At 36.0% G+C, this 17,337-nt stretch overlaps 1 protein-coding gene and 1 pseudogene across 2 annotated transcripts in view; one reads left to right on the top strand and one right to left on the bottom strand.

Moving 5' to 3' along the window:
- The window catches only part of cdk5rap2 (CDK5 regulatory subunit associated protein 2), a 635,428-nt gene that overhangs the window by 191,148 nt on the left and 426,943 nt on the right, over positions 1-17,337 (top strand). The gene's annotated exons all lie outside the window — the stretch shown is intronic.
- LOC147838715 (serine protease HTRA2, mitochondrial-like) lies at positions 107-16,871 on the bottom strand (annotated as a pseudogene). The gene is made up of 7 exons (XR_015519813.1): positions 16,754-16,871; positions 6,359-6,553; positions 6,227-6,259; positions 3,673-3,781; positions 3,519-3,588; positions 786-881; positions 107-700 (listed from the first exon to the last, which is right to left on the bottom strand). The product of XR_015519813.1 is annotated as a serine protease HTRA2, mitochondrial-like (transcript).

Genomic DNA, 17,337 nt, shown 5'->3' with positions numbered 1-17,337 from the left:
ACACTGGCGTCATTACGGCGCACTTTTAGAAATACACTTTTTCAGAATGCTGTACAGCGCTGACCCAAAACCTAAACATATCAGTCACTGCGACATCAGCAAATCATCCATAAATATTCCAATGGTTTATTGTGAAATCAGAGCTGTTCAGAAAAATGTATTAAAATACAAACGTCGTAACATGAGAATGTGAGACTCAATACAAAACATCAGCATTTTCACAATAAGAGCACCCAGTTTTATTAAGGTCGTTGAGTGTTTGTTGCCATCATGACAATCCTAAACAAAATATTCAGTGATATTCCTTCAAATCAATACTGATAGTGTAGTTTGCGCAGACACACTGAGGTTTATCCAGTGTACAGAAGTCTGAATCATCCACATTATTTCATACGCTTCCAGAAACACGTTTACTACACGAATGTCCAGCGTTTGCTAAAACTCTTTAGATGATTCCTTTCTTACAACATCTCCAACTATGACAGCTTCTCATTACTCACCATTTCTTAATCTTACTAAATACTTGACTTGATGTCACTCTGTGGACTCTGGGGTCATGTGCAGCATGAGCAGGTCGGCCCCCCGGCGGACCACCACATTTAAGCTTTCGCTGGTCCTCACAGCATTATATATCTCCTCCGACGTGTTCACCTTTACCCCATTGATCTCAATAATAACATCTCCTGGCTTCATTCCGGCTCTGCAAAACAGAAAACAGGAAATGACATCATCAATAGGATGCCTTAATCAACAGCTGATAACATCATGTTCAGAGAGCAGCACACCTGTTGGCTGGAGATCCTACAATCACACGGTGCATGAAAACTCCATGAGAAACATCAGGGAAGGACGGGTCTCACATCCTTAGCTCTTCGATTATACTGAGAAGGGGAAAAAGAGAATTTAAAGATAATAAAAGACTCACTTCAGCGGAATGTTTACAGTTTAAGGATTGATTGATAAATAGATAAGGTAGATAGATAGATTCATAGATAGATAAATTGATAGTTTGATAGATAGATCAGCATAACAATCAATATTACATTCGCTTCAACCAAAAACACCTCAACAAAACATTCATACTACTTCAGTCGCATAGAGTGTGACAAAGGAAATGCTGTTAATTTGCAATGCATTGAATTAAAGGTGCAGTAGGTGATTGTCCTCAGAAACATTTTAGTTGTGCTGGTTGAAAGTCTCTTCACAGTCCAATAGTAATGATTAAAGTAAATGATCTAAATGTGTTTTTATGTATTTTATATTCTGGGTAAAGCATAAAACTAAAAAATGTTCATCCAATTAAATGTTGTCGGGTCGACATCTCCGGTAATTCCGATAAGTAGCTCAAACTGTCAGCAAATGCAGATTTCAGGCCGTGTGGCTTTGAATCACAGTCCCTCCCCGCGGTCCAAAGATAATAGGCTAAGCGGTTAGCATTTTGGCAGATCCCCTACTGCACCTTTAATTATTCACAGAACTGTTCAAATCAATACCACAATTGAACTCATGTCATTTGGGACAAAAAAATTAAAATATATGATATTGCTCAACTCTACATTATGTATACAAAACTAAAACCTTAAATATCTTGAATTTTACAGGGCTCATAAAGGCACAGCCTAATGAAAATCAAGGACTTTTGAGCACTTTTTTCCAGCACCTATTTTTATTTTCAACACTGACACGCAACGTATTAAAACACTGCATAGGAATTTATATAAATATACAAATAAAAACCATTAATGATCATAATAATAATAAAATTAATTAATCAATTGTGTATTAATAATATATTAAACCTGCACTAAATATGCTTGTAAAAATGTTTTTTTATACTATTACACTGCTAAAATAATACAAGTTTTAGTAAATAATACTAACATTGGGTAAAAGTACAAAGTACTCTTTTAAAATCTACTCAGAGTACTAGTTAGATATTTTTTGGGGGAAAAAAACTCAGATTTTCATTTTGGCTCTTTTTAAAAGAAATGATAATAAATTTATTTGAATGGTTTAATTGCTTGAATCACAAAGCTACATATATAAAAATGTGCACGAACAAAGGAAGTATGGTCGATTTTTCCTTCCATGACAATTAATCTTTTTCAATAGTACTGGCAAAACAACCACATACTCTATGAGGCCAGAGACACATTTTGTCAATTTTTTAAACAATATTTTCAAGTTTTGAAAGGTTTAATTAAAGTATATGATAACAATATTTAAATTTAGCCTTTTATTTACATATTTTACATCATTTTTCTTATTTGCTCATTCTTGTCTTTACAATATGGCAAATTTGTTTCTTAAATAGCTGTACAGCACATGGAAATATTATTTTACACTTGATCTTAAACTGAAATAATTTTACAAGAAAGACTAGTACACTGTCAGTAATAAAATAATAAAGCAAATGTTGTTTAACTCTAGGTATTTGAATTATGACAACACTACATTTTTCAAAGCAGTGTTTGAAGAGTCTTATTGTTTATTATGATAAATGTAACAGCAGATTGCTTTGACCTGTAATGCCTGTACAATTCAGTGATGCTTTAAGACAGATCAGAATACAGCTAAAATGTATAAATCCCACAAATACCCCAAACAGAAACATTTCTAGCATAATTCTTTTGTCTTAAAAAAATATAAAAAGTCTCAACTTTGCTCAAAGTAAGTTTCACTTGACGATACAGCCAAATAAAAAGTCTGTACTCTAAATACTAAATTTAGTCAAGGAGCTAAGATAAATAATTTCTACTTTAATATTGAAGAGATAGCGATTGTATACAGTCTGATCACACACACGAGATGATGAGAGGACTTGCAGTTAATTTGAAAAAGCCTATTTAAGAGCTCGCATATCTGTTTTTATGATTAATGTACATGACTGCGCTCTCATGTTAAAATAAAGCGCTGGATACGTTTGCAGAAATGAGTAATTGAGCAATACCTGCATTCCCACGCCAACATTCAGAGGAGTGACAGACAAGTCAGAAGAAGAGAGCGGAGAGAAGAGAGAAAAATGTGTGTGTAGATCGTTGAAATGGCAGGAAGTATGTCCGTGGTTTAATTACTCTTGCTAATAACATATAGTGAAAACATCCCAAAAGCATTTTTCCATTAAAACATTTGTTTTTAATTTGTTTTTTTCTGTCACTGCAACACAGAAAGGCCTTTGTCCCGCCCTTACGTTCAATGTAAATCTAGACAAGGTTGACTGTGATTGGCCACTTCTCATATCATTTAAATCACTGCGTCGGAATCACGGTAGATTGTGCGGGTATTTTTGCATTAAATTGTCACAAAAATTCACAAACATTTTTATTTTTCGGGCGTGAAAATTGCATACAAATTCTCCTTGATAAATTAAGCACTTTTCAACAGAACAAGCCAATTTTCCAGGTATTCCAGCACTTGAATTTCTAAGAGCCAAATCTAGTGGTATATAACAAAAATCTGTAGATTCCATAATGTATGAATTTGCTCTCCTGTAAAATTGTAATAAAAGTGTTTGGCACCTGGGGGTCAAAGTCAACATCATCACTCCAATGTAACGCCTTTTCCATCCCGATTCTCCAAACCAAGACTCTGAAAAAAAGACCCAATAACCATCTGTCAGTGAAAAAAAATGCTGTCACAGACAAAAGCAAGCAGCTGTGAGGTCATTCTTACTCTGTTTGTCTGCAGATCGGTCAAGGAAGAGACGGACTCTGTCTGAGGGAATAGCGAAGGAAATCCCTGCTGTCACTTTCATGGTATTAATGTCGATGACCTCACCATCCTGAAGAGTACAAACATGATACATCAGTTTATTACATAAGGCTAGAGTATGGCCAGTACAATACAATATTGATGAACATTTGAAAACAATTCACGTTCTTAATATGACAGTCATGAAGCTCTGTGTTGCTCTGAAGTTCCAGCAATCTGTAGTCAACTACTAAATGTGCATGTGTGATTTCATAGCGTGGTTCTAGCACACTAATTAAGGCCGTGTACTATGTACAGTTGCCTCGAACCGGGCAAAAGCACGCTTGCCCCCCCCCATTACATCTCCCCCGACGGCCCGCACCCACATTACAATCGGGCCTGGGCAAGCTTACGTCATCGATGCTGCGCTGTTCAGTAGAGAATCGCTCTCACTCAACACAGTGGAGATTTCTCTAGTTATATCGTGTCAGTCGTTTGTTATGCAGTGACATGCAGTCAGATATTTCGCCAAACAGTCCTTAGGGATGTGATGACACGCAGTCAGATATTTCGGCGAACAGATCCACCACTTTTGGCGCTCATAAACAATCATAAAGCCCTCATGCTGTAGGAATGAGGAGGTTTGCTGAAGGTGGGCAGCTGTCGTACAGTGAGGGGTTTGGGTATTTAATAAACTACGGCAGTTTGCGTTCATTGAACAGTAAGAATGATAAATTAATCCATATGAAACAGTCCCTTAAGAGTCACGTCTCGCTTTCAGTTTCAGGCGTTTTGCACTCACACTACAAGTGTACCTCACCAAAGCCCAAGTAAACCGCGCTCAGGCTCACCTCTTCCAACCGGGCAAGGGTTGGCCAGGTAAACCATGCCTGAGCCCGATTCAGCGCACTCACACTTCTCAAACGATCTGGGAAACGGGCCTGGACACGGTTCGGATAGCATAATGCGAGTACGCCCTAAATACCTAAAATCAGAATTTTCTACCACTGAATAAGGTTGCATGTCTGCGGCTATAAATACTCCTACCACGCTTGTATTTGCCTTTGCTTGTGTTGAGTTACTTGGAATTTTTATTCCAAATGAAGACAGGAGAGTAGTTTGTGTTACACTTGTCGGTTTAACAGATAAAGCAATGATTTTGTGGACATCAGTAATCTAACTATTTGCCTTAATCTGATTAAAACAACAATATGATTAAGGTGTTTACATGAGTTGCTTTTTGAATGTTCATTTCATGATCCCGTTTTACATGTTAAAGCACATAATACGATTAACGTTATTGTGTCACCATGCTATCCCTGTTTCCTCCGTAATTTAGTCTCATAATAAGTCTCATGTAATTTTGGGGCGTTTTATTCTAAATTTGTCGACTTTAACTGCAGTTTGGCACTTTCATTTTCATTCAAGAACATTTCATGCGTGCCCCCCATGACAAACGAGATATTTGATGCAAAGAACTGCTAGAAGAGTGTAGTTTTAATGGAATTTTGGATACCGCACATCATATGGGAGACAAAAAAAAACCTCCGCAGAGAATAGTGTCAAGCAGCCGTGTGTGTAGAGATCATCACGTTACAAAATGTGGCGAAAATCCTACAAGATGGTAATAGTTTGATTAAGGTGTTTACATGTTTACATTCGGAGAGCAGCATTTACAGCAGATCTTTCAGTCCATAATACTGTAGTGATATTGAAAGAGTACTGCTGACGATACTAACTACCGTTGCCATCTGAATAAACAAACAAAGAACACCGATTGCTTACTTACCAAATCCATAGAGACAGGACAATCAACGCGAACTGGAACTGCTTCTTTTTTTAAAAGAAGACGATGGGCAAATCCAGATTTCACCATTTCCAGATGCGAAAAGCTCTCGGGTAAAAATGTTCCTTACAAATTTCCTTAAAACATTTTTTTCTGCGTGTTAAAAGACCACTGTAGTCCACAAATGTGGCTCCTATCTCATTGCGGGAAAATGAAAACAAAATCTTTGTTGTGGCACATTTATAAACAACACTGACGACCCATGTCTCCGAACAATTCTTCTTCTTCCACTTGTTTTATTTACAGTTAGCAACACAACGTGGCGTCTCTCTGAATACTGTAACAGGTAGTTTTTGAAGCTATCATGCATATTAATAAAGCTGCACCTCATTCACAATAGAGCGAGCTGATTGGTTCGTCTTTCTCTTGAATTAATGATAAAAGCTCAAAGACGTCACATTGTACCCGCCGATACAGACAGCCAGTCTCCATGCTGGAATTTACACAAGGAGCTCGTGGCTTTGACGTAGCTTCAAAATTTCTTTTCAAACCGGAAGAACGAATTTGTTCGAAATAACGCAAAAACAACCAATTTTCACTTTTATTGTGAAATATATGTATCCTAATAGTGTTTTTAGCAGCGTGGGACATATATATGACTGTCAACTACTCAAAAATGTGTTTCGGTGTTTCGTGACCCTTTAAACCAAAAAGCAGAAGCAGTTTTTTGAGTAAATGTCAGCGACTCACCAGGTTTATGAGAGGCCCTCCTGAATTTCCAAACTGTAAAGCAGAATTGTGATTGAGTGATGGAATGCAATTCATTAAATGATGACATACATTTTTTTGCATGCAACACCACCCAGTTTCCAGTGCTCTTACATCTATGGTAGCGTCCGTCTGGATGTAGTCCATGTTGGAGTTGGAGAGACCCAGTTCTTTACTGCCTCTCTGAGCAGAGCTGACGATTCCAGATGTGATGGTGTTTTTAAGAGAAAAGGGGCTCCCCATGGCAACCACAAATTCACCTTGACGCACATCAGATGACTTGCCAAGACGCAACGTTGGTAAAGGATTCTGGGACAAGACAGAGAACACAATGACACTATGTCAGACTATATGGCCATGTACTAGAACTGTGGTAAAAGAAAACTGAGAAAAATCAATTGCAAAAATGGCCTTCCAAACATAAAAGCCTCCTCTGTTACTGTTCAAGGCTCAAAATTAACCTTTTTGTTTGGTAGCACCGGTGCTCCTAAATTAAAAAATTTAGGCGCATCAGAAAAATTTAGTCGCACCCACCAATTATAAGCAACGTTACTACATGTTTTATACAAACAGAGTTATTGCATTTAAAATCAATACAAATCAAACTAAAAAGCAAAAAAAAAAATATATATATATATATATATATATATGCATGCGTGAGGAAAATGTCTCAACGAAATCCCGTTATCACAAGAAAATAGATTTTATAACATAACTAAGTGACCAAAGCATACACAGACCGCTGTGCTGTTCTCACGGGTGGTGTCTGATATTGCACTGATGCTTTTGACATGTACTGTACCCTATTATATGCATATGTCATGTTAATAGCTATACCGGTCTTCATGAGTAGTGTAGGGTCCAGCCAGTTGGTCCAATGACGGTATCCACTGGTGGATGAAGGTTCACTGCATGTTCGGTCTTTCCAGTGCACAATGTTGATTTATATTAAACTTAACTCATATCTGACTCCAATTTTAGTATGAGGTGGTTTAGAATATTAATATATTTATCCTCGTTTTATCTGACTCCAATTATAAAACATTGAGAAGGTTATTTTGTTTCCGTTCACATTCATTTAGATTATGATTGAATATTCTCTTCGGTTCATCATTTTATGTTATTCTCGTTCATTGGGATTCCTATAACATCCTAAATCTTGTACCGGCCGAGTATACAATTTCTTAAGCACAAGCATGTCGGTCTTGGTCACTAAACAGTGGCGATTGACCGCTATCCTAAAAAGGCAGAACCCTACTTACTCAGATTAGGATATTTTTTATGCGGTCCCCATAGATCTGCTACCTCCTAAATCAAACAGAGCTATTTAGTCATATAATGATCATTACTATAGAATTAAGCAGACCAGTCATACTTAAACTATTAGTAACTTTGAATAATCACTATACTATCTAAATAGTATTAAAAGTTTATCGGGTGAAGGACTATCCCCTTAGATATCCTTTTACAGTCTAAGTATACATGAATAAATGCCAATTTGTTAGTCGGAGCTCTAGAGACATCGTAAAGCGTGCCGCAATGCTCCGTCTACCGTGTTCTAGTCCGCTACTAACCTAAACAGGGGCTTGTGGTGCTATGAAATTACCACAATCTACTAAAGATAATAACACAAACTCTGTTTGAATAATTCAAAACATAACAATTTATTAGTCAGGTAAATGTATTATGCCAATTCAATCAGTCAATTCATAAAAGATCAATACAAAACATCAAATTATCAAAGACAAATCCAAGATGAAAAAGATGCATTCCTGACTTCAAAAATATACATAACATGGAGCAAGCCATGTTATGGGCTGATCTGGTTAGGCAGAATCGCCCTGAGTCTTTCTCAAACCTTACCTTAAATAATCCAAGAATTCCTTCAAGGAAGGGGGTGTGAATAACAAAAGGCATTCACACTTAGTGGAAAGTCACAGCCTTCACAGTGGTTCAAAAGATGCCTGAAGTTATATATTTATTGTTTTGATTATGTCTGTTTCTGAGAGAATGAGACCATTGTACCAATTGCACTGAGACATTTCAAATGATATCAAACATGATAGTTAAAGTCAGTTTGGTTAATCTAGAACATTCAAACATTGAAATGACCATATGTGAGATGGGGTGGATGAAGCCGAGTTTCAGCAGACTCAGATGCAAATGCAGCAGGAACTAGTTTTTCCGCATACCCACCTGCTGGTTTGTTAAGTCACCAGTTTTCAGCTCATGTTTTGAATTGTCAAAGATATCAAAATATTTGCAATATTTCAACTCTTACAGTAGCGATAATAGTTTTCTCTGAGCAAGCCCGTTTGCCATGGTGTACTGAAATATTACAGTGTGTATGTAGCCTAAATACACTATAAACAGATTAATGGGTTAACACCAGGGCTTGACATTAACACCCACCAACCGCAGGTAGACTTCGGCTGTGGCGGATTAGACAGCCACTCCCACTATCCACTTTGGCTGGTCGAAAATCATTTTTAAATTGTATTTTTTTTAAAAGTAGGGTTCGACAATAAGGATGAATCTCTAGAAATGAGAAGCAGCCCGACTGACAAAAACAACTGTGTTCATGCAAGCAAAAAAAAGCAGATGAATACAGAATGTTATGTGATGCGCGCAAGTTTTTAAAAGCGTGCACGATCCCATTTCCTTGCGTGAAGCAACCTTGACTGGAAACACAATGCTGCTATCGGTTCTGTTTGAAATAGACTTCACAAAAAGCGATACACATCCACCATTTTCAAGAGCTCGAGATTTTTTAAAAAGAAGGTATTTTATGTATGCAGCAGCAGTTTCAGCTTTAGCTTTAAACAATCTTTGAACAGATTATTAATGGGCCTAACGTTAACTGTGTGCGTTTGATCATCCTTTTATTATTGCACACGGTATGTTTTTCACCTGCTTTCTTTTTGTTAATATGATTTAATTATCATTCTTTTCAGTAATGTTGATTTAATAGATTAACTTTTATGCAAAGTTAACTGCTGATCTGAGACCTTAAGCTAGGACAGACAGCTTTGCATAGTTTTAGACAGGCTACATGACAATAATTATTTTTTAAGTTTTATTTAATAAAAAGTGTATGCATATTATAACATATATTTTGCTGGTTTTTGAATTTTTCTAATTATAAACTTTTTAGAGAAAAAATGGGTACAACCTTAATGTTGAGCCCTAAAATAATAACTAATTACAAAGCAACACCATGAAACCACTACAGCTCATGCTCATTGAACAAAGTCATACACAACACATCTAAATCAAGTAATTTTGCAAATATTTTTTTCCCAAAAACAAAAGTGAAAATGGCGAGTGGCTAGTAAAGTTGAAAAACTACTAGCCATAGAGGCTGGTGATCAAAAAAAGTTAATGTAGAGCCATTAAAAATATTAAAAATCATATTGACCTCACACTTTTAATGTACTAACCGTGATACATTTTTGATTCTTTAAGCTCAATTCTTAAATGAACAAAGTTCAAAAAGAAATTACTCATTTGATAAAGACATTTTACTAAAAATGTAAATTAATAAAATAAAATAAGTCCTTGTTCTTACCATATAAAACTATGACTCATTAAAAATAGGGATGCACCGATACCATTTTTTATAACCGATTTGATTTCGATCCCAAAATTCTGAGTGTCGACCAATACAGATGCGATCCCGATACTGTGCCGGTTTTTCTTTTAAGCATAATATAGTTTCTATGGTGATAAACTCAAACAATATATCTTGCTTAGTAAAAATAAAAGACCTATAGGCCTACTGTATATGACAGACGACACAATCTAACTGAAAACATGATGCTTGCTGTAAACCAGGCTTAATTATTTGAGCATTCGTAATGACACTGATCTGTTGTGGTCCAGCTTATGTTTCTTTTTAATAGTAAGATTTTTCTTTGAACTCTGCAACAGGCTACCACTATTGACCCTAATCAAAACACAAACTGGTCTGTTAAATAAACTATTGATATAAATAAAATTACAGTCAAATATTCACAGTTTTCAGAGTAACCTAGATGATTTAGAGGCTAAATTATTTTCTGTTAATGACAATCAATATTGAGCCTGTCAGTTTCACTTTTATTAATTTAACCAACAACTTTAACCACAATGAGCCAGGCTTACAAACTATTCTAAAAGTATTCCCCTAGGAAGAATAAACTCAGTCGGATAATTCTACAGAGCGGCACACGTCACATCAGCCGGTGTGTGAATGAAGTGCTTGATGCATCACTGAGACAGAGCGCAGTACTCCGCTATCTGCAGACACTTCCAATCCAAAACAGCAGTAAAAAGGGAAGAAATCAGTGCGTTAAGGATCTGTCCAATGTATTATTGAGCCTTTTCTAGTTTTACATTTCAGGTAGGCCTACTTTGTGTGTGAAGAGCAGGTAATAACCCACTCAGTTCCAGTGTTGTGAATGCGATCATCTGATCTAACAGACACAGCGCTACATGATTCAGAAACAGCAATAAACTCCTCGTTTCAGGTCGAAATGAACCAATTTAATGCAAAACTAAATGCATTTCTCCACTGATTATTTATATTAACAGGAACAATTAGTCTAGGAGAAAGTTTTAAAATAGAAGGCTTTAGACAGAAAATAGGAGATGTTAAACTTTCTGCACCGGCTTATATTCCAAATCCTGTAAATATTTCACTGAATCATAATAACCTACAGTGCTTCAAAATCATAGAACAGGAAGAGCTAGATAAAATCATAAATAGTTCTAAAGTAGCTACGTGTACGCTGGACTCAATTCCAACAAAATTACTGAAAGAATTGCTACCTGCTATAGGAGAACCTCTTCTTAACATTAACAACTCTTCTTTATCTATAGGCCATGTTCCAAACTCTTACAAGCTAGCTGTTATTAAGCCTATTATTAAGAAACCGCAACTGGACCCCAACAACTTAGCTAATTATAGGCCTATTTCAAATCTTCCATTTCTGTCTAAAATACTAGAAAAAGTTGTTTCTACTCAATTATGCTCCTTTCGGCAGACGAACAATATTTTTGAAGTGTTTCAGTCAGGTTTCAGGGCTCATCACAGTACAGAAACCGCATTAGTGAAAATAACCAATGATTTACTCTTAGCTGCTGACCAAGGGTGCATCTCGCTATTAGTTCTACTCGATCTTAGTGCGGCATTTGACACCATTGACCACAATATCCTCATAAATCGCTTAAAGTCTACAGGTGTCCAGGGACAAGCTCTACAATGGTTTAAGTCATACTTAACTAACCGTTACCAGTTTGTGAATATTAATGGACAGCCTTCACAAGTCAGCCCATTAAAGTATGAGGTGCCTCAAGGATCAGTTTTAGGCCCTTTGCTGTTTACAATTTACATGCTACCACTGGGAGACATTATTAGAAAACATGGGATAAGATTTCACTGCTATGCAGATGACACTCAATTATATATTTCAACTAAACCTGATGAGATGTCTGAACTGTCTAAGCTAACTGAGTGTATTAGAGATGTTAAAGACTGGATGACCACCAATTTTCTTCTATTAAACTCAGACAAAACAGAATTATTACTTATTGGACCTAAATCCTGTACACAGCAGATCTCGCAACTCAATCTACAATTAGAGGGACACAAAGTTAGCGTTAGCTCTACTATAAAAGATCTGGGTGTTATATTAGACAGCAATTTAACTTTTGAAAATCATAAATCCCACGTCACAAAAACTGCCTTCTTTCATCTGAGAAATATCGCTAAATTACGAAGTATGCTATCCATCTTGGATGCAGAAAAGCTAGTCCATGCTTTTATGACTTCTAGGCTGGATTACTGTAATGCTCTATTTGCTGGCTACCCAGCATCCTCTATTAACAAACTTCAAATAGTACAAAATGCACCTGCCAGAGTTCTTACCAGGTCTAGAACATATGATCATATCACCCCAATTTTATCCTCCTTACACTGGCTGCCTGTTAAGTTTTGTATAGAATTTAAAATATTACTTCTCACCTATAAAGCTCTAAATAATCTAGCTCCTGTTTATCTAACCAACCTTCTGTCTCGCTACAATCCAACTCGCTCTTTAAGATCTCAAAACTCAGGGCTTCTGGTAGTATCTAGAATAGCAAAGTCAAGAAAAGGAAGTCGAGCCTTCTCCTTTATGGCTCCTACACTCTGAAATAGCCTTCCTGATAACATCCGAGGCTCAGACACACTCTCAGTTCAAAACTAGATTAAAGACCTATCTGTTTAGTAAAGCATACACTCAATGCATCACTTAGCCGGTTTCCACACAAGTTTCTACATCTTGTTTATTATGAACAGCAGCTACGCTAATTATTCTCTTTTTTTTCTCCATTTCCACCTGGGGATACTCATTCCGAGGTCTTTAGATTATGCGGAGTCACTGATTGGATCCAAGACCAGCGACGAGATGATCCCAAGGTGTCCATATCCAGGACCAGGCCGTATCCTGAGCTGCTGCTGTGCTGGTGGTCATGGGGGAGTAGAGAGCATGAGACTGATTCCAGTGACCAACCAGGGACAGACTAGTCTTCACTGAGGCCAGCTTCCAGCCTTCACCGCTGAGACTGCAGCTCTACACAAACTTTTGGCCAGCGGAGAAATTAAAATGGTCGTGCCTGAAGGATTCGGATTTCTGCTTTCCAATCCGTCTCATCATGGACCAACGTTTATCCTTTTCTCATCATCTTGTTTCTCATAATTTTTTTTATTAAATATAATTATTTGATCATTTGAATGAGTATTTAACTGTGAATTGCAGAGCCGGCCCAAGCAGAGCCGGCCCAAGGCATAAGCGAACTAAGCGGCTGCTTAGGGCCCCGTGGCCACCAGGGGGCCCCCAAGAGTGCTTGAAATTATTGTGTGACTTTCGTTTTAGTTTGTTAATTTGTGGATTAGTGGTGGAACAAAATATATGCCAATTTATAGTGTTATTTCTGACCGCGATACAAACTCAGGCGCCAAGATATTTACCTAAATTTACAAAAGATCTGATTTAATTAATCAGTTTTCAACACCGACTGCAGCAGATAACCGCTTTAGCTACAGTACACCCAGCCGCCACCAGGTGGCGCTTCCCGTAATGGCGTATCATCACCGTACGTTTACACCGAAAGCGGCGAGAGCGTCCAAGGTCGCTCTGGCCGCCCTGGCGACAACGCTGTCTGCCTTCAGCTCCGGCGGTGAGAGCGTCAAAACTCGCTACATTGATCTCGTACTTAAAGGAGCCGTTGCAGCATATCAGTTACATTCCTGCATAAAACATGTTTGTAGCGTGAAAATGTTGCGCACTTCTTATCAAATTCATACAACAATGGAAGATCAAGTTGCGTGTGACTTTGCTCTATTTATCCAATATGTGTCCATGTGTCTGAAATATCCTGAAGCAGCAGTGCTGTTTTGTACTGTCACATCGTGTGAGATTCCCGCTTTTTAAAGATAAATTTATATAACATTAATGAACATCAGTAACTCGCCAGTAACTTATTTGATGCATGTTCCTGTAAGAAAACATTGTAAATAATAGGAAATCCGGCGACCGCAATAATCAAACCCTTGGGAACAACTGTGGTCGGAACCAAAGTTCACTGGTCTGTGTTCCCTGAACTGCTATCAAGTGGTGGACTTCTTCATTCTGATTGCTTGCCGCCGAACCGCGTCAAAGCTCATTACCATAAAGTTGACTTCATTTCAACTCTCCTCGACGCTCACGCCGGCGAAGACGCGCCGCGCTGCTCCTCGCCGCTTATCGACGCCTATCGCCGCCGGCTCTCATTGAAAATGAATGACTTCCGGCTACTTTGACGCTCTCGCCGCTTTCGGTGTGAACGTACGGTTATGCGCTCAAACTTTTTAACTCCGCCAAAATATATAAAGATATCAATAGGACATGAACATTTAATTAGAAAGGCCTTGCGTTTATTTCACTCTTACAGACCTTGTCAAAATCTTGTAGATGGTATTTTGGCAAAAAATATTAGGGGAATTAAAAAACTTAAATATGTGAGTAAATAACTAATGTTCTCCACTGTTGAAAACATACGTGCTCAGAGGAGTCTGTGCTCACCTCTCAGAGCATTCTGATCAGTTGAAAAAATAGTGGGAATACATATTTTTTTTATTATAAATAAACCAGGGCTAAGCATAAAATGTTTCCATGTTTACATAAAATTAGTTGGTCAAGTTGTAATAAGTGTATATAAATTGCAATAAATTACTATTTTGGCAGTTTTTTTCTTAAATGCATATTCCACTAAATTGAGATTCTGCTGCTGTGATAGAGATGTGCTCTCTTCAGTCATAAACTGCTCTCTGCACATCAGCATTTTAAGCTTGTTTGACAGATGTGCACTTGTTTTACATTGTTGCAATTCTATAAATGCGTGTTTATAAAATAAATTCATCATAAATTTTTTATGCATTTCCCCCCTTCATTTACCAAAATTGTGATATATTGTGGCTGGTTTTCTTGTGATCTATCAATATATTGCAGAATCTTTGATATCGTGATTGAAGCAGCAGTGCCCGGAACAGCAGCAAAATGCTTTTTCATGAACTTGGCGATTAAAAAAAATAAGCTTCTGATTTATACAATTTAGAGTTGGTAATACACTGCAAAATTATTTTCTTTCTTATAGTTTTTGTGTGATTTTGTAGTCCAAATATCTAAAAATTCTTAAACCAATAAACATTTTCTAGAAAGATTTTTAGTCAAAATTATGTGAATTTTTCATTAAAAAAAGCTCAATAATCTGACAATTAGGGTAAATAAAAAAAAGATTGTTTTATGTTTTAAATAAGATTATTTTACTTATCTCATTGGCAGATTAATTTGTTTTACAAAAAAAAAATCACTAACTGAAAATTTTTGTACATATTTATTAATTTGATTTATATGCGAGTATGTCTAGAAAATGCTTCCTGATTTAGTTTGATTTTAATTTAAATAGATGTTTTAAGTTATTTGAACTACAAAATACAATATGTTTTTTTTTTCAGTATTAACATTTATATCCAATTAAAAAAGAAATTATCTTTATTGTCACTATGTTTGACTGTTTGGCAGCCTGTCTTGTGCCTGAATAATAATAAAAATAAGTATGTTATTGGCTACTTCCAGCTGCTTTTGTTTCTGCCAGCCCATATTAATGTTTTGTGTTATTTAGATTTTTGGCAAATAGTCATATAAAAAGTTGGATCAATAGGAAGTTGTTTCTGCAGAATAATATTTAGAATTGTCTTAAAACATATATTTTATGATGTAAGCAACACAGCTACAGCGAACAAAATCAATAATGTGTGTTTTAAAGTGTGCGAATTATCAAGGATTGATGATAATTTATCATATTGTTTGCACCAAAGGGGCCCCAAATAAAATCCTGCTTAGGGCCCCCTGAAGGCTTGGGCCGGCCCTGGTGAATTGATTTTAATTAATGAATAGGTTAACACATTGCTTAATATAAGAATGTTCAGTGCATTTGCCTGTCTCTTTATAACTTTTCAGAAGCCAACAAACTAGGTCAAGATATAAATGGGAAAGAAAAATATTGTTTCCATTTCAAAATGTCTTTCGGGAAACATGTTACCCCCAATGTGTAAAGCAATTTGAGTGTGCAGAAAAATTGCTATATAAATGTAAGGAATAATTATTATTAATTATTATTTATTCATTTCTATGTGAAACACTTTCATGAGCCCATTTAGCCAATAAGACAAAAACATAGTTTTACTAAAGTAAACTTACATTTATCCACACAAAATAAACCTGACTGTATTTTTTGTAGTAAAGTCGAGGTTAATTGTGTTAAATATGCCATTTCAGCCCGCAGAATGGCATTTCAAACTGTGGCCTAACAAAAATATAGAAAATAAATATCGAGTTTCTGTAATATAAAACTAAATAATTCCTCTCCCTGTATAGTTCCTAAAGTTATCTAGTGTAATATTAAGGTAAACAAATGTAATATTAACAGAATCACTCAATTAGCAATCAATCTGACTGATGTTAACGTTAAAGATTTGATTGAGCCTTTAAGTAAAACAATAATTAGTTTAACGTTACAGTACCGTTAATATAACATTAATTACATTACAGTAACATTAAGTTGCATCAATGTTAGCATTAGCATCAACTGCTAATTAGCGCTAGCTAACTAGCCTGTGTGACATACAGTAATAAACGTAAGATCTAATTACACTGACTTTAATATTCATTGGTTTAATTTGTAATTATTTATTTTATTTATGTTATTTTTTCTTTTTAATTCGCATTTTTCACTAAGTGAAGGCGGGGACTGTTGACTAACGTTAGTAGCTCTAAATTAGTTGACTGGAATGCTGTGATGGTGTTAGCATGTAGCATGTTCACACATAAAATAAGTACAGTTCGCAATTAAAACCATTTCCTACCTTTTGTTGTAACTTAATAAAATCTACTGCAATTGATGTCAACAAAGATGTTTAATCCACAAGAATTTGATCATTATTCCTACCTGTTAGCGTTCACATCGGTTCAGTCCTTATATGTTAGGCTAGAGTGGGTTATTTTTTGCGAATGATTCTGTGGATTTAAATAAATTGTGAGAGTCGATTCATCCTTGACCTATTCATAAATACAAAAGTTGCTTTGTTGCTGAATAAATGTCTTATTCACTTAAGACAGTGTCCTACCACCACCTACTGGCGGTTTCAGGTAATGGATAACTTCATTTTGTTGCATATTTTTCTTTTTAATTTATTATTTGAAGCATTATTCATTTAAAAAGAATTCACAAAAATAACGAATTTATATAATCATAATATATAAAATATAATATAAACGATAATAATAATACTGTTAAAAATGATAAATAATTGATAATGAAAATATAAAATAACCGAAATGAGCTACTCAAAATAAATGAATCACACACACACACACACACACACGCACGCACGCACGCACACACACACACACACACACACGTATAAATATATATAAACATGGCAATAATTGTAATAAAAAGTAAAACGCAGAAAAAGTTGTGCATGACAGAAAAAAATACATAGGCCTAAGTGCAAAATTAATTTAATTAAT

This window comes from Danio rerio, chromosome 21, assembly GCF_052040795.2.
Source record: "Danio rerio strain M-AB ecotype USA chromosome 21, GRCz13ab, whole genome shotgun sequence".
Classification (NCBI taxonomy): Eukaryota; Metazoa; Chordata; class Actinopteri; order Cypriniformes; family Danionidae; genus Danio; species Danio rerio.
Note: the sequence above shows the minus strand (reverse complement) of the source record. Positions and strands in the feature narration are given on the sequence as shown.